This window comes from Spea bombifrons, chromosome 3 (genome assembly GCF_027358695.1).
Source record: "Spea bombifrons isolate aSpeBom1 chromosome 3, aSpeBom1.2.pri, whole genome shotgun sequence".
NCBI lineage: Eukaryota > Metazoa > Chordata > Amphibia > Anura > Pelobatidae > Spea > Spea bombifrons.
Genome location: NC_071089.1, coordinates 49716844 through 49740377, shown reverse-complemented (window position 1 = coordinate 49740377; position 23534 = coordinate 49716844). Strand labels below are relative to the sequence as shown.

At 44.5% G+C, this 23534-nt stretch overlaps 26 non-coding genes across 26 annotated transcripts; all 26 read left to right on the top strand.

Annotated features, from left to right (window-relative positions):
- The first annotated feature begins 1946 nt into the window (after positions 1-1946).
- On the top strand, positions 1947-2019 carry TRNAF-GAA (transfer RNA phenylalanine (anticodon GAA)). Its single transcript has one exon. It is a non-coding gene; the product is annotated as a tRNA-Phe (tRNA).
- Positions 2020-2762: 743 nt separating this feature from the next.
- On the top strand, positions 2763-2835 carry TRNAF-GAA (transfer RNA phenylalanine (anticodon GAA)). Its single transcript has one exon. It is a non-coding gene; the product is annotated as a tRNA-Phe (tRNA).
- Positions 2836-4871: 2036 nt separating this feature from the next.
- Positions 4872-4944, top strand: TRNAF-GAA (transfer RNA phenylalanine (anticodon GAA)). Its single transcript has one exon. It is a non-coding gene; the product is annotated as a tRNA-Phe (tRNA).
- Positions 4945-5700: 756 nt separating this feature from the next.
- TRNAF-GAA (transfer RNA phenylalanine (anticodon GAA)) lies at positions 5701-5773 on the top strand. The gene has a single exon. It is a non-coding gene; the product is annotated as a tRNA-Phe (tRNA).
- A 1195-nt stretch (positions 5774-6968) lies between these two features.
- On the top strand, positions 6969-7041 carry TRNAF-GAA (transfer RNA phenylalanine (anticodon GAA)). The gene has a single exon. It is a non-coding gene; the product is annotated as a tRNA-Phe (tRNA).
- Positions 7042-7797: 756 nt separating this feature from the next.
- Positions 7798-7870, top strand: TRNAF-GAA (transfer RNA phenylalanine (anticodon GAA)). The gene has a single exon. It is a non-coding gene; the product is annotated as a tRNA-Phe (tRNA).
- A 1195-nt stretch (positions 7871-9065) lies between these two features.
- Positions 9066-9138, top strand: TRNAF-GAA (transfer RNA phenylalanine (anticodon GAA)). Its single transcript has one exon. It is a non-coding gene; the product is annotated as a tRNA-Phe (tRNA).
- Positions 9139-9894: 756 nt separating this feature from the next.
- TRNAF-GAA (transfer RNA phenylalanine (anticodon GAA)) lies at positions 9895-9967 on the top strand. The gene has a single exon. It is a non-coding gene; the product is annotated as a tRNA-Phe (tRNA).
- Positions 9968-10735: 768 nt separating this feature from the next.
- TRNAF-GAA (transfer RNA phenylalanine (anticodon GAA)) lies at positions 10736-10808 on the top strand. The gene has a single exon. It is a non-coding gene; the product is annotated as a tRNA-Phe (tRNA).
- A 768-nt stretch (positions 10809-11576) lies between these two features.
- Positions 11577-11649, top strand: TRNAF-GAA (transfer RNA phenylalanine (anticodon GAA)). The gene has a single exon. It is a non-coding gene; the product is annotated as a tRNA-Phe (tRNA).
- A 354-nt stretch (positions 11650-12003) lies between these two features.
- On the top strand, positions 12004-12076 carry TRNAF-GAA (transfer RNA phenylalanine (anticodon GAA)). The gene has a single exon. It is a non-coding gene; the product is annotated as a tRNA-Phe (tRNA).
- A 768-nt stretch (positions 12077-12844) lies between these two features.
- TRNAF-GAA (transfer RNA phenylalanine (anticodon GAA)) lies at positions 12845-12917 on the top strand. Its single transcript has one exon. It is a non-coding gene; the product is annotated as a tRNA-Phe (tRNA).
- A 768-nt stretch (positions 12918-13685) lies between these two features.
- TRNAF-GAA (transfer RNA phenylalanine (anticodon GAA)) lies at positions 13686-13758 on the top strand. Its single transcript has one exon. It is a non-coding gene; the product is annotated as a tRNA-Phe (tRNA).
- A 354-nt stretch (positions 13759-14112) lies between these two features.
- On the top strand, positions 14113-14185 carry TRNAF-GAA (transfer RNA phenylalanine (anticodon GAA)). The gene has a single exon. It is a non-coding gene; the product is annotated as a tRNA-Phe (tRNA).
- Positions 14186-14953: 768 nt separating this feature from the next.
- Positions 14954-15026, top strand: TRNAF-GAA (transfer RNA phenylalanine (anticodon GAA)). Its single transcript has one exon. It is a non-coding gene; the product is annotated as a tRNA-Phe (tRNA).
- Positions 15027-15794: 768 nt separating this feature from the next.
- On the top strand, positions 15795-15867 carry TRNAF-GAA (transfer RNA phenylalanine (anticodon GAA)). Its single transcript has one exon. It is a non-coding gene; the product is annotated as a tRNA-Phe (tRNA).
- A 1195-nt stretch (positions 15868-17062) lies between these two features.
- TRNAF-GAA (transfer RNA phenylalanine (anticodon GAA)) lies at positions 17063-17135 on the top strand. Its single transcript has one exon. It is a non-coding gene; the product is annotated as a tRNA-Phe (tRNA).
- A 768-nt stretch (positions 17136-17903) lies between these two features.
- On the top strand, positions 17904-17976 carry TRNAF-GAA (transfer RNA phenylalanine (anticodon GAA)). Its single transcript has one exon. It is a non-coding gene; the product is annotated as a tRNA-Phe (tRNA).
- A 768-nt stretch (positions 17977-18744) lies between these two features.
- On the top strand, positions 18745-18817 carry TRNAF-GAA (transfer RNA phenylalanine (anticodon GAA)). The gene has a single exon. It is a non-coding gene; the product is annotated as a tRNA-Phe (tRNA).
- A 354-nt stretch (positions 18818-19171) lies between these two features.
- On the top strand, positions 19172-19244 carry TRNAF-GAA (transfer RNA phenylalanine (anticodon GAA)). The gene has a single exon. It is a non-coding gene; the product is annotated as a tRNA-Phe (tRNA).
- A 768-nt stretch (positions 19245-20012) lies between these two features.
- On the top strand, positions 20013-20085 carry TRNAF-GAA (transfer RNA phenylalanine (anticodon GAA)). Its single transcript has one exon. It is a non-coding gene; the product is annotated as a tRNA-Phe (tRNA).
- Positions 20086-20225: 140 nt separating this feature from the next.
- On the top strand, positions 20226-20298 carry TRNAF-GAA (transfer RNA phenylalanine (anticodon GAA)). Its single transcript has one exon. It is a non-coding gene; the product is annotated as a tRNA-Phe (tRNA).
- Positions 20299-20652: 354 nt separating this feature from the next.
- Positions 20653-20725, top strand: TRNAF-GAA (transfer RNA phenylalanine (anticodon GAA)). Its single transcript has one exon. It is a non-coding gene; the product is annotated as a tRNA-Phe (tRNA).
- A 768-nt stretch (positions 20726-21493) lies between these two features.
- Positions 21494-21566, top strand: TRNAF-GAA (transfer RNA phenylalanine (anticodon GAA)). Its single transcript has one exon. It is a non-coding gene; the product is annotated as a tRNA-Phe (tRNA).
- A 768-nt stretch (positions 21567-22334) lies between these two features.
- On the top strand, positions 22335-22407 carry TRNAF-GAA (transfer RNA phenylalanine (anticodon GAA)). The gene has a single exon. It is a non-coding gene; the product is annotated as a tRNA-Phe (tRNA).
- A 354-nt stretch (positions 22408-22761) lies between these two features.
- TRNAF-GAA (transfer RNA phenylalanine (anticodon GAA)) lies at positions 22762-22834 on the top strand. The gene has a single exon. It is a non-coding gene; the product is annotated as a tRNA-Phe (tRNA).
- The last annotated feature ends 700 nt before the right edge of the window (positions 22835-23534 follow it).

Sequence of the window (23534 nt, the reverse complement as noted above, 5' to 3'; positions counted from 1 at the left end):
TACTGGCTATTAAACAGGCTTCCCCATCCCATGTACTTTTGCTAGCGACATTTTCTTGCATGCCAAAACAGCTCAGTTGGGAGAGCGTTAGACTGAAGATCTAAATGTCCCTGGTTTGATCTTGGGTTTCGGCACACATGCTCGCTTATTTTTAAGAAGAATGGGCTGTACTTTATAAGCCAGATGTTTAAATATTCTCATGGTGCAGCAGTTTACTGGCTATTAAACAGGCTTTCCCATCCCGTGCAGATTTGCTAGCAGCGTTTTTTTGCACGCCGAAATAGCTCAGTTGGGAGAGCGTTAGACTGAAGATCAAAAGGTCCCGGGTTTCTGCACACATGCTCTCTTGCTTTTGAAGACGAATGAGCTGTACTTTGTAAGCCAGATGTTTAAATATTCTCATGGTGCAGCAGTTTACTGGCAATTAAACAGGCTTTCCCGTCCCGCGCAGATTTGCTAGCAGCATTTTCTTTCATGCCAAAATAGCTCAGTTGGGAGAGCGTTAGACTGAAGATCTAAAGGTCCCTGGTTTGATCCCGGGTTTCGGCACACATGCTCGCTTATTTTTAAGAAGAATGGGCTGTACTTTGTAAGCCAGCTGTTTAAATATTCTCATGGTGCAGCAGTTTACTGGCTATTAAACAGGCTTTCCCATCCCGTGCAGATTTGCTAGCAGCATTTTCTTGCATGCCGAAATAGCTCAGTTGGGAGAGCGTTACACTGAAGCTCTAAAGGTCCCTGATTCGATCTCGGGTTTCGACACACATGCTCGCTTATTTTTAAGAAGAATGGGCTGTACTTTGTAAGCCGGATGTTTAAATATTCTCATGGTGCAGCAGTTTACTGACTATTAAACAGGCTTTCCCATCCCGTGCAGATTTGCTAGCAGCGTTTTTTTGCACGCCGAAATAGCTCAGTTGGGAGAGCGTTAGACTGAAGATCTAAAGGTCCCTGGTTATATCCTGGGTTTCGGCATACATGCTCACTTGCTTTTGAAGACGAATGAGCTGTACTTTGTAAGCCAGATGTTTAAATATTCTCATGGTGCAGCAGTTTACTGGCTATTAAACAGGCTTCCCCATCCCATGTACTTTTGCTAGCGACATTTTCTTGCATGCCAAAACAGCTCAGTTGGGAGAGCGTTAGACTGAAGATCTAAAGGTCCCTGGTTTGATCTTGGGTTTCGGCACACATGCTCGCTTATTTTTAAGAAGAATGGGCTGTACTTTATAAGCCAGATGTTTAAATATTCTCATGGTGCAGCAGTTTACTGGCTATTAAACAGGCTTTCCCATCCCGTGCAGATTTGCTAGCAGCGTTTTTTTGCACGCCGAAATAGCTCAGTTGGGAGAGCGTTAGACTGAAGATCAAAAGGTCCCGGGTTTCTGCACACATGCTCTCTTGCTTTTGAAGACGAATGAGCTGTACTTTGTAAGCCAGATGTTTAAATATTCTCATGGTGCAGCAGTTTACTGGCAATTAAACAGGCTTTCCCGTCCCGCGCAGATTTGCTAGCAGCATTTTCTTTCATGCCAAAATAGCTCAGTTGGGAGAGCGTTAGACTGAAGATCTAAAGGTCCCTGGTTTGATCCCGGGTTTCGGCACACATGCTCGCTTATTTTTAAGAAGAATGGGCTGTACTTTGTAAGCCAGATGTTTAAATATTCTCATGGTGCAGTAGTTTACTGGCTATTAAACAGGCTTTCCCATCCCGTGCAGATTTGCTAGCAGCGTTTTTTTGCACGCCGAAATAGCTCAGTTTGGAGAGCGTTAGACTGAAGATCAAAAGATCCCGGGTTTCTGCACACATGCTCTCTTGCTTTTGAAGACGAATGAGCTGTACTTTGTAAGCCAGATGTTTAAATATTCTCATGGTGCAGCAGTTTACTGGCTATTAAACAGGCTTCCCCATCCCATGTACTTTTGCTAGCAGCATTTTCTTGTATGCCGAAATAGCTCAGTTGGGAGAGCGTTAGACTGAAGATCTAAAGGTCCCTGGTTCGATCCCGGGTTTCGGCACACATGATCGCTTGCTTTTGAAGACGAATGAGCTGTACTTTGTAAGCCAGATGTTTAAATATTCTCATGGTGCAGCAGTTTACTGGCTATTAAACAGGCTTTCCTGTCCCGTGCAGACTTGCTAGCAGCATTTTCTTGCATGCCGAAATAGCTCAGTTGGGAGAGCGTTAGACCGAAGATCTAAAGGTTCCTGGTTCGATCGCGGGTTTCGGCACAAATGTTCGCTTATTTTTAAGAAGAATGGGCTGTACTTTGTAAGCCAGATGTTTAAATATTCTCATGGTGCAGCAGTTTACTGGCTATTAAACAGGCTTCCCCATCCCATGTACTTTTGCTACCAGCATTTTCTTGCGTGCCGAAATAGCTCAGTTGGGAGAGCGTGTTTCGAGCGGGTTTCGACACACATGCTCGCTTATTTTTAAGAAGAATGGGCTGTACTTTGTAAGCCGGATGTTTAAATATTCTCATGGTGCAGCAGTTTACTGACTATTAAACAGGCTTTCCCATCTCGTGCAGATTTGCTAGCAGCGTTTTTTTGCACGCCGAAATAGCTCAGTTGGGAGAGCGTTAGACTGAAGATCAAAAGGTCTCGGATTTCTGCACACATGCTCTCTTGCTTTTGAAGACGAATGAGCTGTACTTTGTAAGCCAGATGTTTAAATATTCTCATGGTGCAGCAGTTTACTGGCTATTAAACAGGCTTCCCCATCCCATGTACTTTTGCTACCAGCATTTTCTTGCATGCCGAAATAGCTCAGTTGGGAGAGCATTAGACTGAAGATCTAAAGGTCCCTGGTTCGATCCCGGGTTTCGGCACACATGCTCGCTTGCTTTTGAAGACGAATGAGCTGTACTTTGTAAGCCGGATGTTTAAATATTCTCATCGTGCAGCAGATTACTGGCAATTAAACAGGCTTTCCCGTCCCGTGCAGATTTGCTTCAAAAATTTCTTTCATGCCAAAATAGCTCATTTGGGACAGCATTAGACTGAAGATCTACAAGTCCCTGGTTTGATCCCGGGTTTCGGCACACATGCTCGCTTATTTTTAAGAAGAATGGGCTGTACTTTGTAAGCCAGCTTTTTAAATATTCTCATGGTGCAGCAGTTTACTGGCTATTAAACAGGCTTTCCCATCCCGTGCAGATTTGCTAGCAGCATTTTCTTGCATGCCGAAATAGCTCAGTTGGGAGAGCGTTACACTGAAGCTCTAAAGTTCCCTGGTTCGGTCCCGGGTTTTGACACACATGCTCGCTTATTTTTAAGAAGAATGGGCTGTACTTTGTAAGCCGGATGTTTAAATATTCTCATGGTGCAGCAGTTTACTGACTATTAAACAGGCTTTCCCATCTCGTGCAGATTTGCTAGCAGCGTTTTTTTGCACGCCGAAATAGCTCAGTTGGGAGAGCGTTAGACTGAAGATCAAAAGGTCTCGGGTTTCTGCACACATGCTCTCTTGCTTTTGAAGACGAATGAGCTGTACTTTGTAAGCCAGATGTTTAAATATTCTCATGGTGCAGCAGTTTACTGGCTATTAAACAGGCTTCCCCATCCCATGTACTTTTGCTAGCAGCATTTTCTTGCGTGCCGAAATAGCTCAGTTGGGAGAGCGTTAGACTGAAGACCTAAAGGTCCCTGGTTCGATCCCGGGTTTCAGCACACATGCTCGCTTGCTTTTGAAGACGAATGAGCTGTACTTTGTAAGCCGGATGTTTAAATATTCTCATCGTGCAGCAGATTACTGGCAATTAAACAGGCTTTCCCGTCCCGTGCAGATTTGCTTCAAAAATTTCTTTCATGCCAAAATAGCTCAGTTGGGACAGCATTAGACTGAAGATCTACAGGTCCCTGGTTTGATCCCGGGTTTCAGCACACATGCTTGCTTATTTTTAAGAAGAATGGGCTGTACTTTGTAAGCCAGCTGTTTAAATATTCTCATGGTGCAGCAGTTTACTGGCTATTAAACAGGCTTTCCCATCCCGTGCAGATTTGCTAGCAGCATTTTCTTGCATGCCGAAATAGCTCAGTTGGGAGAGCGTTACACTGAAGCTCTTAAGGTCCCTTATTCGATCCCGGGTTTCGACACACATGCTCGCTTATTTTTAAGAAGAATGGGCTGTACTTTGTAAGCCGGATGTTTAAATATTCTCATGGTGCAGCAGTTTACTGACTATTAAACAGGCTTTCCCATCCCGTGCAGATTTGCTAGCAGCGTTTTTTTGCACGCCGAAATAGCTCAGTTGGGAGAGCGTTAGACTGAAGATCAAAAGGTCTCGGGTTTCTGCACACATGCTCTCTTGCTTTTGAAAACGAATGAGCTGTACTTTGTAAGCCAGATGTTTAAATATTCTCATGGTGCAGCAGTTTACTGGCTATTAAACAGGCTTCCCCATCCCATGTACTTTTGCTAGCAGCGTTTTCTTGTATGCCGAAATAGCTCAGTTGGGAGAGCGTTAGACTGAAGATCTAAAGGTCTCTGGTTCGATCCCGGGTTTCGGCACACGTGATCGCTTGCTTTTGAAGACGAATGAGCTGTACTTTGTAAGCCAGATGTTTAAATATTCTCATGGTGCAACAGTTTACTGGCTATTAAACAGGCTTTCCTGTCCCGTGCAGACTTGCTAGCAGCATTTTCTTGCATGCCGAAATAGCTCAGTAGGGAGAGCGTTAGACTGAAGATCTAAAGGTCCCTGGTTCGATCGCGGGTTTCGGCACACATGTTCGCTTATTTTTACGAAGAATGGGCTGTACTTTGTAAGCCAGATGTTTAAATATTCTCATGGTGCAGCAGTTTACTGGCTATTAAACAGTCTTCCCCATCCCATGTACTTTTGCTACCAGCATTTTCTTGCATGCCGAAATAGCTCAGTTGGGAGAGCGTTAGACTGAAGATCTAAAGGTCCCTGGTTCGATCCCGGGTTTCGGCACACGTGCTCGCTTGCTTTTGAAGACGAATGAGCTGTACTTTGTAAGCCAGATGTTTAAATATTCTCATCGTGCAGCAGATTACTGGCAATTAAACAGGCTTTCCCGTCCCGTGCAGATTTGCTTCAAAAATTTCTTTCATGCCAAAATAGCTCAGTTGGGACAGCATTAGACTGAAGATCTACAGGTCCCGGGTTTCGGCACACATGCTCGCTTATTTTTAAGAAGAATGGGCTGTACTTTGTAAGCCAGCTGTTTAAATATTCTCATGGTGCAGCAGTTTACTGGCTATTAAACAGGCTTTCCCATCCCGTGCAGATTTGCTAGCAGCATTTTCTTGCATGCCGAAATAGCTCAGTTGGGAGAGCGTTACACTGAAGCTCTAAAGTTCCCTGGTTCGGTCCCGGGTTTCGACACACATGCTCGCTTATTTTTAAGAAGAATGGGCTGTACTTTGTAAGCCGGATGTTTAAATATTCTCATGGTGCAGCAGTTTACTGACTATTAAACAGGCTTTCCCATCTCGTGCAGATTTGCTAGCAGCGTTTTTTTGCACGCCGAAATAGCTCAGTTGGGAGAGCGTTAGACTGAAGATCAAAAGGTCTCGGGTTTCTGCACACATGCTCTCTTGCTTTTGAAGACGAATGAGCTGTACTTTGTAAGCCAGATGTTTAAATATTCTCATGGTGCAGCAGTTTACTGGCTATTAAACAGGCTTCCCCATCCCATGTACTTTTGCTAGCAGCATTTTCTTGCATGCCGAAATAGCTCAGTTGGGAGAGCGTTAGACTGAAGATCTAAAGGTCCCTGGTTCGATCCCGGGTTTCGGCACACATGCTCGCTTGCTTTTGAAGACGAATGAGCTGTACTTTGTAAGCCGGATGTTTAAATATTCTCATCGTGCAGCAGATTACTGGCAATTAAACAGGCTTTCCCGTCCCGTGCAGATTTGCTTCAAAAATTTCTTTCATGCCAAAATAGCTCAGTTGGGACAGCATTAGACTGAAGATCTACAGGTCCCTGGTTTGATCCCTGGTTTCAGCACACATGCTCGCTTATTTCTAAGAAGAATGGGCTGTACTTTGTAAGCCAGCTGTTTAAATATTCTCATGGTGCAGCAGTTTACTGGCTATTAAACAGGCTTTCCCATCCCGTGCAGATTTGCTAGCAGCATTTTCTTGCATGCCGAAATAGCTCAGTTGGGAGAGCGTTGCACTGAAGCTCTAAAGGTCCCTGATTCGATCCCGGGTTTCGACACACATGCTCGCTTATTTTTAAGAAGAATGGGCTGTACTTTGTAAGCCGGATGTTTAAATATTCTCATGGTGCAGCAGTTTACTGACTATTAAACAGGCTTTCCCATCCCGTGCAGATTTGCTAGCAGCGTTTTTTTGCACGCCGAAATAGCTCAGTTGGGAGAGCGTTAGACTGAAGATCAAAAGGTCTCGGGTTTCTGCACACATGCTCTCTTGCTTTTGAAGACGAATGAGCTGTACTTTGTAAGCCAGATGTTTAAATATTCTCATGGTGCAGCAGTTTACTGGCTATTAAACAGGCTTCCCCATCCCATGTACTTTTGCTAGCAGCATTTTCTTGTATGCCGAAATAGCTCAGTTGGGAGAGTGTTAGACTGAAGATCTAAAAATCCCTGGTTCGATCCCGGGTTTCGGCACACGTGATCGCTTGCTTTTGAAGACGAATGAGCTGTACTTTGTAAGCCAGATGTTTAAATATTCTCATGGTGCAACAGTTTACTGGCTATTAAACAGGCTTTCCTGTCCCGTGCAGACTTGCTAGCAGCATTTTCTTGCATGCCGAAATAGCTCAGTAGGGAGAGCGTTAGACTGAAGATCTAAAGGTCCCTGGTTCGATCGCGGGTTTCGGCACACATGTTCGCTTATTTTTAAGAAGAATGGGCTGTACTTTGTAAGCCAGATGTTTAAATATTCTCATGGTGCAGCAGTTTACTGGCTATTAAACAGTCTTCCCCATCCCATGTACTTTTGCTACCAGCATTTTCTTGCATGCCGAAATAGCTCAGTTGGGAGAGCGTTAGACTGAAGATCTAAAGGTCCCTGGTTCGATCCCGGGTTTCGGCACACGTGCTCGCTTGCTTTTGAAGACGAATGAGCTGTACTTTGTAAGCCAGATGTTTAAATATTCTCATCGTGCAGCAGATTACTGGCAATTAAACAGGCTTTCCCGTCCCGTGCAGATTTGCTTCAAAAATTTCTTTCATGCCAAAATAGCTCAGTTGGGACAGCATTAGACTGAAGATCTACAGGTCCCGGGTTTCGGCACACATGCTCGCTTATTTTTAAGAAGAATGGGCTGTACTTTGTAAGCCAGCTGTTTAAATATTCTCATGGTGCAGCAGTTTACTGGCTATTAAACAGGCTTTCCCATCCCGTGCAGATTTGCTAGCAGCATTTTCTTGCATGCCGAAATAGCTCAGTTGGGAGAGCGTTACACTGAAGCTCTAAAGTTCCCTGGTTCGGTCCCGGGTTTCGACACACATGCTCGCTTATTTTTAAGAAGAATGGGCTGTACTTTGTAAGCCGGATGTTTAAATATTCTCATGGTGCAGCAGTTTACTGACTATTAAACAGGCTTTCCCATCTCGTGCAGATTTGCTAGCAGCGTTTTTTTGCACGCCGAAATAGCTCAGTTGGGAGAGCGTTAGACTGAAGATCAAAAGGTCTCGGGTTTCTGCACACATGCTCTCTTGCTTTTGAAGACGAATGAGCTGTACTTTGTAAGCCAGATGTTTAAATATTCTCATGGTGCAGCAGTTTACTGGCTATTAAACAGGCTTCCCCATCCCATGTACTTTTGCTAGCAGCATTTTCTTGCATGCCGAAATAGCTCAGTTGGGAGAGCGTTAGACTGAAGATCTAAAGGTCCCTGGTTCGATCCCGGGTTTCGGCACACATGCTCGCTTGCTTTTGAAGACGAATGAGCTGTACTTTGTAAGCCGGATGTTTAAATATTCTCATCGTGCAGCAGATTACTGGCAATTAAACAGGCTTTCCCGTCCCGTGCAGATTTGCTTCAAAAATTTCTTTCATGCCAAAATAGCTCAGTTGGGACAGCATTAGACTGAAGATCTACAGGTCCCTGGTTTGATCCCTGGTTTCAGCACACATGCTCGCTTATTTCTAAGAAGAATGGGCTGTACTTTGTAAGCCAGCTGTTTAAATATTCTCATGGTGCAGCAGTTTACTGGCTATTAAACAGGCTTTCCCATCCCGTGCAGATTTGCTAGCAGCATTTTCTTGCATGCCGAAATAGCTCAGTTGGGAGAGCGTTGCACTGAAGCTCTAAAGGTCCCTGATTCGATCCCGGGTTTCGACACACATGCTCGCTTATTTTTAAGAAGAATGGGCTGTACTTTGTAAGCCGGATGTTTAAATATTCTCATGGTGCAGCAGTTTACTGACTATTAAACAGGCTTTCCCATCCCGTGCAGATTTGCTAGCAGCGTTTTTTTGCACGCCGAAATAGCTCAGTTGGGAGAGCGTTAGACTGAAGATCAAAAGGTCTCGGGTTTCTGCACACATGCTCTCTTGCTTTTGAAGACGAATGAGCTGTACTTTGTAAGCCAGATGTTTAAATATTCTCATGGTGCAGCAGTTTACTGGCTATTAAACAGGCTTCCCCATCCCATGTACTTTTGCTAGCAGCATTTTCTTGTATGCCGAAATAGCTCAGTTGGGAGAGTGTTAGACTGAAGATCTAAAAATCCCTGGTTCGATCCCGGGTTTCGGCACACGTGATCGCTTGCTTTTGAAGACGAATGAGCTGTACTTTGTAAGCCAGATGTTTAAATATTCTCATGGTGCAACAGTTTACTGGCTATTAAACAGGCTTTCCTGTCCCGTGCAGACTTGCTAGCAGCATTTTCTTGCATGCCGAAATAGCTCAGTAGGGAGAGCGTTAGACTGAAGATCTAAAGGTCCCTGGTTCGATCGCGGGTTTCGGCACACATGTTCGCTTATTTTTAAGAAGAATGGGCTGTACTTTGTAAGCCAGATGTTTAAATATTCTCATGGTGCAGCAGTTTACTGGCTATTAAACAGTCTTCCCCATCCCATGTACTTTTGCTACCAGCATTTTCTTGCATGCCGAAATAGCTCAGTTGGGAGAGCGTTAGACTGAAGATCTAAAGGTCCCTGGTTCGATCCCGGGTTTCGGCACACATGCTCGCTTGCTTTTGAAGACGAATGAGCTGTACTTTGTAAGCCGGATGTTTAAATATTCTCATCGTGCAGCAGATTACTGGCAATTAAACAGGCTTTCCCGTCCCGTGCAGATTTGCTTCAAAAATTTCTTTCATGCCAAAATAGCTCAGTTGGGACAGCATTAGACTGAAGATCTACAGGTCCCGGGTTTCGGCACACATGCTCGCTTATTTTTAAGAAGAATGGGCTGTACTTTGTAAGCCAGCTGTTTAAATATTCTCATGGTGCAGCAGTTTACTGGCTATTAAACAGGCTTTCCCATCCCGTGCAGATTTGCTAGCAGCATTTTCTTGCATGCCGAAATAGCTCAGTTGGGAGAGCGTTACACTGAAGCTCTAAAGTTCCCTGGTTCGGTCCCGGGTTTCAACACACATGCTCGCTTATTTTTAAGAAGAATGGGCTGTACTTTGTAAGCCGGATGTTTAAATATTCTCATGGTGCAGCAGTTTACTGACTATTAAACAGGCTTTCCCATCTCGTGCAGATTTGCTAGCAGCGTTTTTTTGCACGCCGAAATAGCTCAGTTGGGAGAGCGTTAGACTGAAGATCAAAAGGTCTCGGGTTTCTGCACACATGCTCTCTTGCTTTTGAAGACGAATGAGCTGTACTTTGTAAGCCAGATGTTTAAATATTCTCATGGTGCAGCAGTTTACTGGCTATTAAACAGGCTTCCCCATCCCATGTACTTTTGCTAGCAGCATTTTCTTGCATGCCGAAATAGCTCAGTTGGGAGAGCGTTAGACTGAAGATCTAAAGGTCCCTGGTTCGATCCCGGGTTTCGGCACACATGCTCGCTTGCTTTTGAAGACGAATGAGCTGTACTTTGTAAGCCGGATGTTTAAATATTCTCATCGTGCAGCAGATTACTGGCAATTAAACAGGCTTTCCCGTCCCGTGCAGATTTGCTTCAAAAATTTCTTTCATGCCAAAATAGCTCAGTTGGGACAGCATTAGACTGAAGATCTACAGGTCCCTGGTTTGATCCCGGGTTTCAGCACACATGCTCGCTTATTTTTAAGAAAAATGGGCTGTACTTTGTAAGCCAGCTGTTTAAATATTCTCATGGTGCAGCAGTTTACTGGCTATTAAACAGGCTTTCCCATCCCGTGCAGATTTGCTAGCAGTATTTTCTTGCATGCCGAAATAGCTCAGTTGGGAGAGCGTTACACTGAAGCTCTAAAGGTCCCTGATTCGATCCCGGGTTTCGACACACATGCTCGCTTATTTTTAAGAAGAATGGGCTGTACTTTGTAAGCCGGATGTTTAAATATTCTCATGGTGCAGCAGTTTACTGACTATTAAACAGGCTTTCCCATCCCGTGCAGATTTGCTAGCAGCGTTTTTTTGCACGCCGAAATAGCTCAGTTGGGAGAGCGTTAGACTGAAGATCAAAAGGTCTCGGGTTTCTGCACACATGCTCTCTTGCTTTTGAAGACGAATGAGCTGTACTTTGTAAGCCAGATGTTTAAATATTCTCATGGTGCAGCAGTTTACTGGCTATTAAACAGGCTTCCCCATCCCATGTACTTTTGCTAGCAGCTTTTTCTTGCATGCCGAAATAGCTCAGTTGGGAGAGCGTTAGACTGAAGATCTAAAGGTCCTTGGTTCGATCCCGGGTTTCGGCACACATGCTCGCTTGCTTTTGAAGACGAATGAGCTGTACTTTGTAAGCCGGATGTTTAAATATTCTCATCGTGCAGCAGATTACTGGCAATTAAACAGGCTTTCCCGTCCCGTGCAGATTTGCTTCAAAAATTTCTTTCATGCCAAAATAGCTCAGTTGGGACAGCATTAGACTGAAGATCTACAGGTCCCTGGTTTGATCCCGGGTTTCAGCACACATGCTCGCTTATTTTTAAGAAGAATGGGCTGTACTTTGTAAGCCAGCTGTTTAAATATTCTCATGGTGCAGCAGTTTACTGGCTATTAAACAGGCTTTCCCATCCCATGCAGATTTGCTAGCAGCGTTTTCTTGCATGCCAAAATAGCTCAGTTGGGAGAGCGTTACACTGAAGCTCTAAAGGTCCCTGATTCGATCCCGGGTTTCGACACACATGCTCGCTTATTTTTAAGAAGAATGGGCTGTACTTTGTAAGCCGGATGTTTAAATATTCTCATGGTGCAGCAGTTTACTGACTATTAAACAGGCTTTCCCATCCCGTGCAGATTTGCTAGCAGCGTTTTTTTGCACGCCGAAATAGCTCAGTTGGGAGAGCGTTAGACTGAAGATCAAAAGGTCTCGGGTTTCTGCACACATGCTCTCTTGCTTTTGAAGACGAATGAGCTGTACTTTGTAAGCCAGATGTTTAAATATTCTCATGGTGCAGCAGTTTACTGGCTATTAAACAGGCTTCCCCATCCCATGTACTTTTGCTAGCAGCATTTTCTTGTATGCCGAAATAGCTCAGTTGGGAGAGCGTTAGACTGAAGATCTAAAGGTCCCTGGTTCGATCCCGGGTTTCGGCACACGTGATCGCTTGCTTTTGAAGACGAATGAGCTGTACTTTGTAAGCCAGATGTTTAAATATTCTCATGGTGCAACAGTTTACTGGCTATTAAACAGGCTTTCCTGTCCCGTGCAGACTTGCTAGCAGCGTTTTCTTGCATGCCGAAATAGCTCAGTAGGGAGAGCGTTAGACTGAAGATCTAAAGGTCCCTGGTTCGATCGCGGGTTTCGGCACACATGTTCGCTTATTTTTAAGAAGAATGGGCTGTACTTTGTAAGCCAGATGTTTAAATATTCTCATGGTGCAGCAGTTTACTGGCTATTAAACAGTCTTCCCCATCCCATGTACTTTTGCTACCAGCATTTTCTTGCATGCCGAAATAGCTCAGTTGGGAGAGCGTTAGACTGAAGATCTAAAGGTCCCTGGTTCGATCCCGGGTTTCGGCACACATGCTCGCTTGCTTTTGAAGACGAATGAGCTGTACTTTGTAAGCCGGATGTTTAAATATTCTCATCGTGCAGCAGATTACTGGCAATTAAACAGGCTTTCCCGTCCCGTGCAGATTTGCTTCAAAAATTTCTTTCATGCCAAAATAGCTCAGTTGGGACAGCATTAGACTGAAGATCTACAGGTCCCTGGTTTGATCCCGGGTTTCGGCACACATGCTCGCTTATTTTTAAGAAGAATGGGCTGTACTTTGTAAGCCAGCTGTTTAAATATTCTCATGGTGCAGCAGTTTACTGGCTATTAAACAGGCTTTCCCATCCCGTGCAGATTTGCTAGCAGCATTTTCTTGCATGCCGAAATAGCTCAGTTGGGAGAGCGTTACACTGAAGCTCTAAAGTTCCCTGGTTTGGTCCCGGGTTTCGACACACATGCTCGCTTATTTTTAAGAAGAATGGGCTGTACTTTGTAAGCCGGATGTTTAAATATTCTCATGGTGCAGCAGTTTACTGACTATTAAACAGGCTTTCCCATCTCGTGCAGATTTGCTAGCAGCGTTTTTTTGCACGCCGAAATAGCTCAGTTGGGAGAGCGTTAGACTGAAGATCAAAAGGTCTCGGGTTTCTGCACACATGCTCTCTTGCTTTTGAAGACGAATGAGCTGTACTTTGTAAGAAAGATGTTTAAATATTCTCATGGTGCAGCAGTTTACTGGCTATTAAACAGGCTTCCCCATCCCATGTACTTTTGCTAGCAGCATTTTCTTGCATGCCGAAATAGCTCAGTTGGGAGAGCGTTAGACTGAAGATCTGAAGGTCCCTGGTTCGATCCCGGGTTTCGGCACACATGCTCGCTTGCTTTTGAAGACGAATGAGCTGTACTTTGTAAGCCGGATGTTTAAATATTCTCATCGTGCAGCAGATTACTGGCAATTAAACAGGCTTTCCCGTCCCGTGCAGATTTGCTTCAAAAATTTCTTTCATGCCAAAATAGCTCAGTTGGGACAGCATTAGACTGAAGATCTACAGGTCCCTGGTTTGATCCCGGGTTTCAGCACACATGCTCGCTTATTTTTAAGAAGAATGGGCTGTACTTTGTAAGCCAGCTGTTTAAATATTCTCATGGTGCAGCAGTTTACTGGCTATTAAACAGGCTTTCCCATCCCGTGCAGATTTGCTAGCAGCATTTTCTTGCATGCCGAAATAGCTCAGTTGGGAGAGCGTTACACTGAAGCTCTAAAGGTCCCTGATTCGATCCCGGGTTTCGACACACATGCTCGCTTATTTTTAAGAAGAATGGGCTGTACTTTGTAAGCCGGATGTTTAAATATTCTCATGGTACAGCAGTTTACTGACTATTAAACAGGCTTTCCCATCCCGTGCAGATTTGGTAGCAGCGTTTTTTTGCACGCCGAAATAGCTCAGTTGGGAGAGCGTTAGACTGAAGATCAAAAGGTCTCGGGTTTCTGCACACATGCTCTCTTGCTTTTGAAGACGAATGAGCTGTACTTTGTAAGCCAGATGTTTAAATATTCTCATGGTGCAGCAGTTTACTGGCTATTAAACAGGCTTCCCCATCCCATGTACTTTTGCTAGCAGCATTTTCTTGTATGCCGAAATAGCTCAGTTGGGAGAGCGTTAGACTGAAGATCTAAAGGTCCCTGGTTCGATCCCGGGTTTCGGCACACGTGATCGCTTGCTTTTGAAGACGAATGAGCTGTACTTTGTAAGCCAGATGTTTAAATATTCTCATGGTGCAACAGTTTACTGGCTATTAAACAGGCTTTCCTGTCCCGTGCAGACTTGCTAGCAGCATTTTCTTGCATGCCGAAATAGCTCAGTAGGGAGAGCGTTAGACTGAAGATCTAAAGGTCCCTGGTTCGATCGCGGGTTTCGGCACACATGTTCGCTTATTTTTAAGAAGAATGGGCTGTACTTTGTAAGCCAGATGTTTAAATATTCTCATGGTGCAGCAGTTTACTGGCTATTAAACAGTCTTCCCCATCCCATGTACTTTTGCTACCACCATTTTCTTGCATGCCGAAATAGCTCAGCTGGGAGAGCGTTAGACTGAAGATCTAAAGGTCCCTGGTTCGATCCCGGGTTTCGGCACACATGCTCGCTTGCTTTTGAAGACGAATGAGCTGTACTTTGTAAGCCGGATGTTTAAATATTCTCATCGTGCAGCAGATTACTGGCAATTAAACAGGCTTTCCCGTCCCGTGCAGATTTGCTTCAAAAATTTCTTTCATGCCAAAATAGCTCAGTTGGGACAGCATTAGACTGAAGATCTACAGGTCCCTGGTTTGATCCCGGGTTTCGGCACACATGCTCGCTTATTTTTAAGAAGAATGGGCTGTACTTTGTAAGCCAGCTGTTAAAATATTCTCATGGTGCAGCAGTTTACTGGCTATTAAACAGGCTTTCCCATCCCGTGCAGATTTGCTAGCAGCATTTTCTTGCATGCCGAAATAGCTCAGTTGGGAGAGCGTTACACTGAAGCTCTAAAGTTCCCTGGTTCGGTCCCGGGTTTCGACACACATGCTCGCTTATTTTTAAGAAGAATGGGCTGTACTTTGTAAGCCGGATGTTTAAATATTCTCATGGTGCAGCAGTTTACTGACTATTAAACAGGCTTTCCCATCTCGTGCAGATTTGCTAGCAGCGTTTTTTTGCACGCCGAAATAGCTCAGTTGGGAGAGCGTTAGACTGAAGATCAAAAGGTCTCGGGTTTCTGCACACATGCTCTCTTGCTTTTGAAGACGAATGAGCTGTACTTTGTAAGCCAGATGTTTAAATATTCTCATGGTGCAGCAGTTTACTGGCTATTAAACAGGCTTCCCCATCCCATGTACTTTTGCTAGCAGCATTTTCTTGCATGCCGAAATAGCTCAGTTGGGAGAGCGTTAGACTGAAGATCTAAAGGTCCCTGGTTCGATCCCGGGTTTCGGCACACATGCTCGCTTGCTTTTGAAGACGAATGAGCTGTACTTTGTAAGCCGGATGTTTAAATATTCTCATCGTGCAGCAGATTACTGGCAATTAAACAGGCTTTCCTGTCCCGTGCAGATTTGCTTCAAAAATTTCTTTCATGCCAAAATAGCTCAGTTGGGACAGCATTAGACTGAAGATCTACAGGTCCCTGGTTTGATCCCGGGTTTCAGCACACATGCTCGCTTATTTTTAAGAAGAATGGGCTGTACTTTGTAAGCCAGCTGTTTAAATATTCTCATGGTGCAGCAGTTTACTGGCTATTAAACAGGCTTTCCCATCCCGTGCAGATTTGCTAGCAGCATTTTCTTGCATGCCGAAATATCTCAGTTGGGAGAGCGTTACACTAAAGCTCTAAAGTTCCCTGGTTCGGTCCCGGGTTTCGACACACATGCTCGCTTATTTTTAAGAAGAATGGGCTGTACTTTGTAAGCCGGATGTTTAAATATTCTCATGGTGCAGCAGTTTACTGACTATTAAACAGGCTTTCCCATCTCGTGCAGATTTGCTAGCAGCGTTTTTTTGCACGCCGAAATAGCTCAGTTGGGAGAGCGTTAGACTGAAGATCAAAAGGTCTCGGGTTTCTGCACACATGCTCTCTTGCTTTTGAAGACGAATGAGCTGTACTTTGTAAGCCAGATGTTTAAATATTCTCATGGTGCAGCAGTTTACTGGCTATTAAACAGGCTTCCCCATCCCATGTACTTTTGCTAGCAGCATTTTCTTGCATGCCGAAATAGCTCAGTTGGGAGAGCGTTAGACTGAAGATCTAAAGGTCCCTGGTTCGATCCCGGGTTTCGGCACACATGCTCGCTTGCTTTTGAAGACGAATGAGCTGTACTTTGTAAGCCGGATGTTTAAATATTCTCATCGTGCAGCAGATTACTGGCAATTAAACAGGCTTTCCCGTCCCGTGCAGATTTGCTTCAAAAATTTCTTTCATGCCAAAATAGCTCAGTTGGGACAGCATTAGACTGAAGATCTACAGGTCCCTGGTTTGATCCCGGGTTTCAGCACACATGCTCGCTTATTTTTAAGAAGAATGGGCTGTACTTTGTAAGCCAGCTGTTTAAATATTCTCATGGTGCAGCAGTTTACTGGCTATTAAACAGGCTTTCCCATCCCGTGCAGATTTGCTAGCAGCGTTTTCTTGCATGCCGAAATAGCTCAGTTGGGAGAGCGTTACACTGAAGCTCTAAAGGTCCCTGATTCGATCCCGGGTTTCGACACACATGCTCGCTTATTTTTAAGAAGAATGGGCTGTACTTTGTAAGCCGGATGTTTAAATATTCTCATGGTGCAGCAGTTTACTGACTATTAAACAGGCTTTCCCATCCCGTGCAGATTTGCTAGCAGCGTTTTTTTGCACGCCGAAATAGCTCAGTTGGGAGAGCGTTAGACTGAAGATCAAAAGGTCTCGGGTTTCTGCACACATGCTCTCTTGCTTTTGAAGACCAATGAGCTGTACTTTGTAAGCCAGATGTTTAAATATTCTCATGGTGCAGCAGTTTACTGGCTATTAAACAGGCTTCCCCATCCCATGTACTTTTGCTAGCAGCGTTTTCTTGTATGCCGAAATAGCTCAGTTGGGAGAGCGTTAGACTGAAGATCTAAAGGTCCCTGGTTCGATCGCGGGTTTCGGCACACGTGATCGCTTGCTTTTGAAGACGAATGAGCTGTACTTTGTAAGCCAGATGTTTAAATATTCTCATGGTGCAACAGTTTACTGGCTATTAAACAGGCTTTCCTGTCCCATGCAGACTTGCTAGCAGCATTTTCTTGCATGCCGAAATAGCTCAGTAGGGAGAGCGTTAGACTGAAGATCTAAAGATCCCTGGTTCGATCGCGGGTTTCGGCACACATGTTCGCTTATTTTTAAGAAGAATGGGCTGTACTTTGTAAGCCAGATGTTTAAATATTCTCATGGTGCAGCAGTTTACTGGCTATTAAACAGTCTTCCCCATCCCATGTACTTTTGCTACCAGCATTTTCTTGCATGCCGAAATAGCTCAGTTGGGAGAGCGTTAGACTGAAGATCTAAAGGTCCCTGGTTCGATCCCGGGTTTCGGCACACATGCTCGCTTGCTTTTGAAGACGAATGAGCTGTACTTTGTAAGCCGGATGTTTAAATATTCTCATCGTGCAGCAGATTACTGGCAATTAAACAGGCTTTCCCGTCCCGTGCAGATTTGCTTCAAAAATTTCTTTCATGCCAAAATAGCTCAGTTGGGACAGCATTAGACTGAAGATCTACAGGTCCCTGGTTTGATCCCGAGTTTCAGCACACATGCTCGCTTATTTTTAAGAAGAATGGGCTGTACTTTGTAAGCCAGCTGTTTAAATATTCTCATGGTGCAGCAGTTTACTGGCTATTAAACAGGCTTTCCCATCCCGTGCAGATTTGCTAGCAGCATTTTCTTGCATGCCGAAATAGCTCAGTTGGGAGAGCGTTACACTGAAGCTCTAAAGGTCCCTGATTCGATCCCGGGTTTCGACACACATGCTCGCTTATTTTTAAGAAGAATGGGCTGTACTTTGTAAGCCGGATGTTTAAATATTCTCATGGTGCAGCAGTTTACTGACTATTAAACAGGCTTTCCCATCCCGTGCAGATTTGCTAGCAGCGTTTTTTTGCACGCCGAAATAGCTCAGTTGGGAGAGCGTTAGACTGAAGATCAAAAGGTCTCGGGTTTCTGCACACATGCTCTCTTGCTTTTGAAGACGAATGAGCTGTACTTTGTAAGCCAGATGTTTAAATATTCTCATGGTGCAGCAGTTTACTGGCTATTAAACAGGCTTCCCCATCCCATGTACTTTTGCTAGCAGCATTTTCTTGCATGCCGAAATAGCTCAGTTGGGAGAGCGTTAGACTGAAGATCTAAAGGTCCTTGGTTCGATCCCGGGTTTCGGCACACATGCTCGCTTGCTTTTGAAGACGAATGAGCTGTACTTTGTAAGCCGGATGTTTAAATATTCTCATCGTGCAGCAGATTACTGGCAATTAAACAGGCTTTCCCGTCCCGTGCAGATTTGCTTCAAAAATTTCTTTCATGCCAAAATAGCTCAGTTGGGACAGCATTAGACTGAAGATCTACAGGTCCCTGGTTTGATCCCGGGTTTCAGCACACATGCTCGCTTATTTTTAAGAAGAATGGGCTGTACTTTGTAAGCCAGCTGTTTAAATATTCTCATGGTGCAGCAGTTTACTGGCTATTAAACAGGCTTTCCCATTTCGTGCAGATTTGCTAGCAGCATTTTCTTGCATGCCGAAATAGCTCAGTTGGGAGAGCATTACACTGAAGCTCTAAAGGTCCCTGATTCGATCCCGGGTTTCGACACACATGCTCGCTTATTTTTAAGAAGAATGGGCTGTACTTTGTAAGCCGGATGTTTAAATATTCTCATGGTGCAGCAGTTTACTGACTATTAAACAGGCTTTCCCATCCCGTGCAGATTTGCTAGCAGCGTTTTTTTGCACGCCGAAATAGCTCAGTTGGGAGAGCGTTAGACTGAAGATCAAAAGGTCTCGGGTTTCTGCACACATGCTCTCTTGCTTTTGAAGACGAATGAGCTGTACTTTGTAAGCCAGATGTTTAAATATTCTCATGGTGCAGCAGTTTACTGGCTATTAAACAGGCTTCCCCATCCCATGTACTTTTGCTAGCAGCATTTTCTTGTATGCCGAAATAGCTCAGTTGGGAGAGCGTTAGACTGAAGATCTAAAGGTCCCTGGTTCGATCCCGGGTTTCGGCACACGTGATCGCTTGCTTTTGAAGACGAATGAGCTGTACTTTGTAAGCCAGATGTTTAAATATTCTCATGGTGCAACAGTTTACTGGCTATTAAACAGGCTTTCCTGTGCCGTGCAGACTTGCTAGCAGCATTTTCTTGCATGCCGAAATAGCTCAGTAGGGAGAGCGTTAGACTGAAGATCTAAAGGTCCCTGGTTCGATCGCGGGTTTCGGCACACATGTTCGCTTATTTTTAAGAAGAATGGGCTGTACTTTGTAAGCCGGATGTTTAAATATTCTCATGGTGCAGCAGTTTACTGGCTATTAAACAGTCTTCCCCATCACATGTACTTTTGCTACCAACTTTTTCTTGCATGCCGAAATAGCTCAGTTGGGAGAGCGTTAGACTGAAGATCTAAAGGTCCCTGGTTCGATCCCGGGTTTCGGCACACATGCTCGCTTGCTTTTGAAGACGAATGAGCTGTACTTTGTATGCCGGATGTTTAAATATTCTCATCGTGCAGCAGATTACTGGCAATTAAACAGGCTTTCCCGTCCCGTGCAGATTTGCTTCAAAAATTTCTTTCATGCCAAAATAGCTCAGTTGGGACAGCATTAGACTGAAGATCTACAGGTCCCTGGTTTGATCCCGGGTTTCGGCACACATGCTCGCTTATTTTTAAGAAGAATGGGCTGTACTTTGTAAGCCAGCTGTTTAAATATTCTCATGGTGCAGCAGTTTACTGGCTATTAAACAGGCTTTCCCATCCCGTGCAGATTTGCTAGCAGCATTTTCTTGCATGCCGAAATAGCTCAGTTGGGAGAGCGTTACACTGAAGCTCTAAAGTTCCCTGGTTCGGTCCTGGGTTTTGACACACATGCTCGCTTATTTTTAAGAAGAATGGGCTGTACTTTGTAAGCCGGATGTTTAAATATTCTCATGGTGCAGCAGTTTACTGACTATTAAACAGGCTTTCCCATCTCGTGCAGATTTGCTAGCAGCGTTTTTTTGCACGCCGAAATAGCTCAGTTGGGAGAGCGTTAGACTGAAGATCAAAAGGTCTCGGGTTTCTGCACACATGCTCTCTTGCTTTTGAAGACGAATGAGCTGTACTTTGTAAGCCAGATGTTTAAATATTCTCATGGTGCAGCAGTTTACTGGCTATTAAACAGGCTTCCCCATCCCATGTACTTTTGCTAGCAGCATTTTCTTGCATGCCGAAATAGCTCAGTTGGGAGAGCGTTAGACTGAAGATCTAAAGGTCCCTGGTTCGATCCCGGGTTTCGGCACACATGCTCGCTTGCTTTTGAAGACGAATGAGCTGTACTTTGTAAGCCGGATGTTTAAATATTCTCATCGTGCAGCAGATTACTGGCAATTAAACAGGCTTTCCCGTCCCGTGCAGATTTGCTTCAAAAATTTCTTGCATGCCGAAATAGCTCAGTTGGGAGAGCGTTAGACTGAAGATCTAAAGGTCCCTGGTTCGATCCCGGGTTTCGGCACACGTGATCGCTTGCTTTTGAAGACGAATGAGCTGTACTTTGTAAGCCAGATGTTTAAATATTCTCATGGTGCAACAGTTTACTGGCTATTAAACAGGCTTTCCTGTGCCGTGCAGACTTGCTAGCAGCATTTTCTTGCATGCCGAAATAGCTCAGTAGGGAGAGCGTTAGACTGAAGATCTAAAGGTCCCTGGTTCGATCGCGGGTTTCGGCACACATGTTCGCTTATTTTTAAGAAGAATGGGCTGTACTTTGTAAGCCAGATGTTTAAATATTCTCATGGTGCAGCAGTTTACTGGCTATTAAACAGTCTTCCCCATCACATGTACTTTTGCTACCAACTTTTTCTTGCATGCCGAAATAGCTCAGTTGGGAGAGCGTTAGACTGAAGATCTAAAGGTCCCTGGTTCGATCCCGGGTTTCGGCACACATGCTCGCTTGCTTTTGAAGACGAATGAGCTGTACTTTGTATGCCGGATGTTTAAATATTCTCATCGTGCAGCAGATTACTGGCAATTAAACAGGCTTTCCCGTCCCGTGCAGATTTGCTTCAAAAATTTCTTTCATGCCAAAATAGCTCAGTTGGGACAGCATTAGACTGAAGATCTACAGGTCCCTGGTTTGATCCCGGGTTTCGGCACACATGCTCGCTTATTTTTAAGAAGAATGGGCTGTACTTTGTAAGCCAGCTGTTTAAATATTCTCATGGTGCAGCAGTTTACTGGCTATTAAACAGGCTTTCCCATCCCGTGCAGATTTGCTAGCAGCATTTTCTTGCATGCCGAAATAGCTCAGTTGGGAGAGCGTTACACTGAAGCTCTAAAGTTCCCTGGTTCGGTCCCGGGTTTTGACACACATGCTCGCTTATTTTTAAGAAGAATGGGCTGTACTTTGTAAGCCGGATGTTTAAATATTCTCATGGTGCAGCAGTTTACTGACTATTAAACAGGCTTTCCCATCTCGTGCAGATTTGCTAGCAGCGTTTTTTTGCACGCCGAAATAGCTCAGTTGGGAGAGCGTTAGACTGAAGATCAAAAGGTCTCGGGTTTCTGCACACATGCTCTCTTGCTTTTGAAGACGAATGAGCTGTACTTTGTAAGCCAGATGTTTAAATATTCTCATGGTGCAGCAGTTTACTGGCTATTAAACAGGCTTCCCCATCCCATGTACTTTTGCTAGCAGCATTTTCTTGCATGCCGAAATAGCTCAGTTGGGAGAGCGTTAGACTGAAGATCTAAAGGTCCCTGGTTCGATCCCGGGTTTCGGCACACATGCTCGCTTGCTTTTGAAGACGAATGAGCTGTACTTTGTAAGCCGGATGTTTAAATATTCTCATCGTGCAGCAGATTACTGGCAATTAAACAGGCTTTCCCGTCCCGTGCAGATTTGCTTCAAAAATTTCTTTCATGCCAAAATAGCTCAGTTGGGACAGCATTAGACTGAAGATCTACAGGTCCCTGGTTTGATCCCGGGTTTCAGCACACATGCTCGCTTATTTTTAAGAAGAATGGGCTGTACTTTGTAAGCCAGCTGTTTAAATATTCTCATGGTGCAGCAGTTTACTGGCTATTAAACAGGCTTTCCCATCCCGTGCAGATTTGCTAGCAGCATTTTCTTGCATGCCGAAATAGCTCAGTTGGGAGAGCGTTACACTGAAGCTCTAAAGGTCCCTGATTCGATCCCGGGTTTCGACACACATGCTCGCTTATTTTTAAGAAGAATGGGCTGTACTTTGTAAGCCGGATGTTTAAATATTCTCATGGTGCAGCAGTTTACTGACTATTAAACAGGCTTTCCCATCCCGTGCAGATTTGCTAGCAGCGTTTTTTTGCACGCCGAAATAGCTCAGTTGGGAGAGCGTTAGACTGAAGATCAAAAGGTCTCGGGTTTCTGCACACATGCTCTCTTGCTTTTGAAGACGAATGAGCTGTACTTTGTAAGCCAGATGTTTAAATATTCTCATGGTGCAGCAGTTTACTGGCTATTAAACAGGCTTCCCCATCCCATGTACTTTTGCTAGCAGCATTTTCTTGTATGCCAAAATAGCTCAGTTGGGAGAGCGTTAGACTGAAGATCTAAAGGTCCCTGGTTCGATCCCGGGTTTCGGCACACGTGATCGCTTGCTTTTGAAGACGAATGAGCTGTACTTTGTAAGCCAGATGTTTAAATATTCTCATGGTGCAACAGTTTACTGGCTATTAAACAGGCTTTCCTGTGCCGTGCAGACTTGCTAGCAGCATTTTCTTGCATGCCGAAATAGCTCAGTAGGGAGAGCGTTAGACTGAAGATCTAAAGGTCCCTGGTTCGATCGCGGGTTTCGGCACACATGTTCGCTTATTTTTAAGAAGAATGGGCTGTACTTTGTAAGCCAGATGTTTAAATATTCTCATGGTGCAGCAGTTTACTGGCTATTAAACAGTCTTCCCCATCCCATGTACTTTTGCTACCAGCATTTTCTTGCATGCCGAAATAGCTCAGTTGGGAGAGCGTTAGACTGAAGATCTAAAGGTCCCTGGTTCGATCCCGGGTTTCGGCACACATGCTCGCTTGCTTTTGAAGACGAATGAGCTGTACTTTGTAAGCCGGATGTTTAAATATTCTCATCGTGCAGCAGATTACTGGCAATTAAACAGGCTTTCCCGTCCCGTGCAGATTTGCTTCAAAAATTTCTTTCATGCCAAAATAGCTCAGTTGGGACAGCATTAGACTGAAGATCTACAGGTCCCTGGTTTGATCCCGGGTTTCGGCACACATGCTCGCTTATTTTTAAGAAGAATGGGCTGTACTTTGTAAGCCAGCTGTTTAAATATTCTCATGGTGCAGCAGTTTACTGGCTATTAAACAGGCTTTCCCATCCCGTGCAGATTTGCTAGCAGCATTTTCTTGCATGCCGAAATAGCTCAGTTGGGAGAGCGTTACACTGAAGCTCTAAAGTTCCCTGGTTCGGTCCCGGGTTTCGACACACATGCTCGCTTATTTTTAAGAAGAATGGGCTGTACTTTGTAAGCCGGATGTTTAAATATTCTCATGGTGCAGCAGTTTACTGACTATTAAACAGGCTTTCCCATCTCGTGCAGATTTGCTAGCAGCGTTTTTTTGCACGCCGAAATAGCTCAGTTGGGAGAGCGTTAGACTGAAGATCAAAAGGTCTCGGGTTTCTGCACACATGCTCTCTTGCTTTTGAAGACGAATGAACTGTACTTTGTAAGCCAGATGTTTAAATATTCTCATGGTGC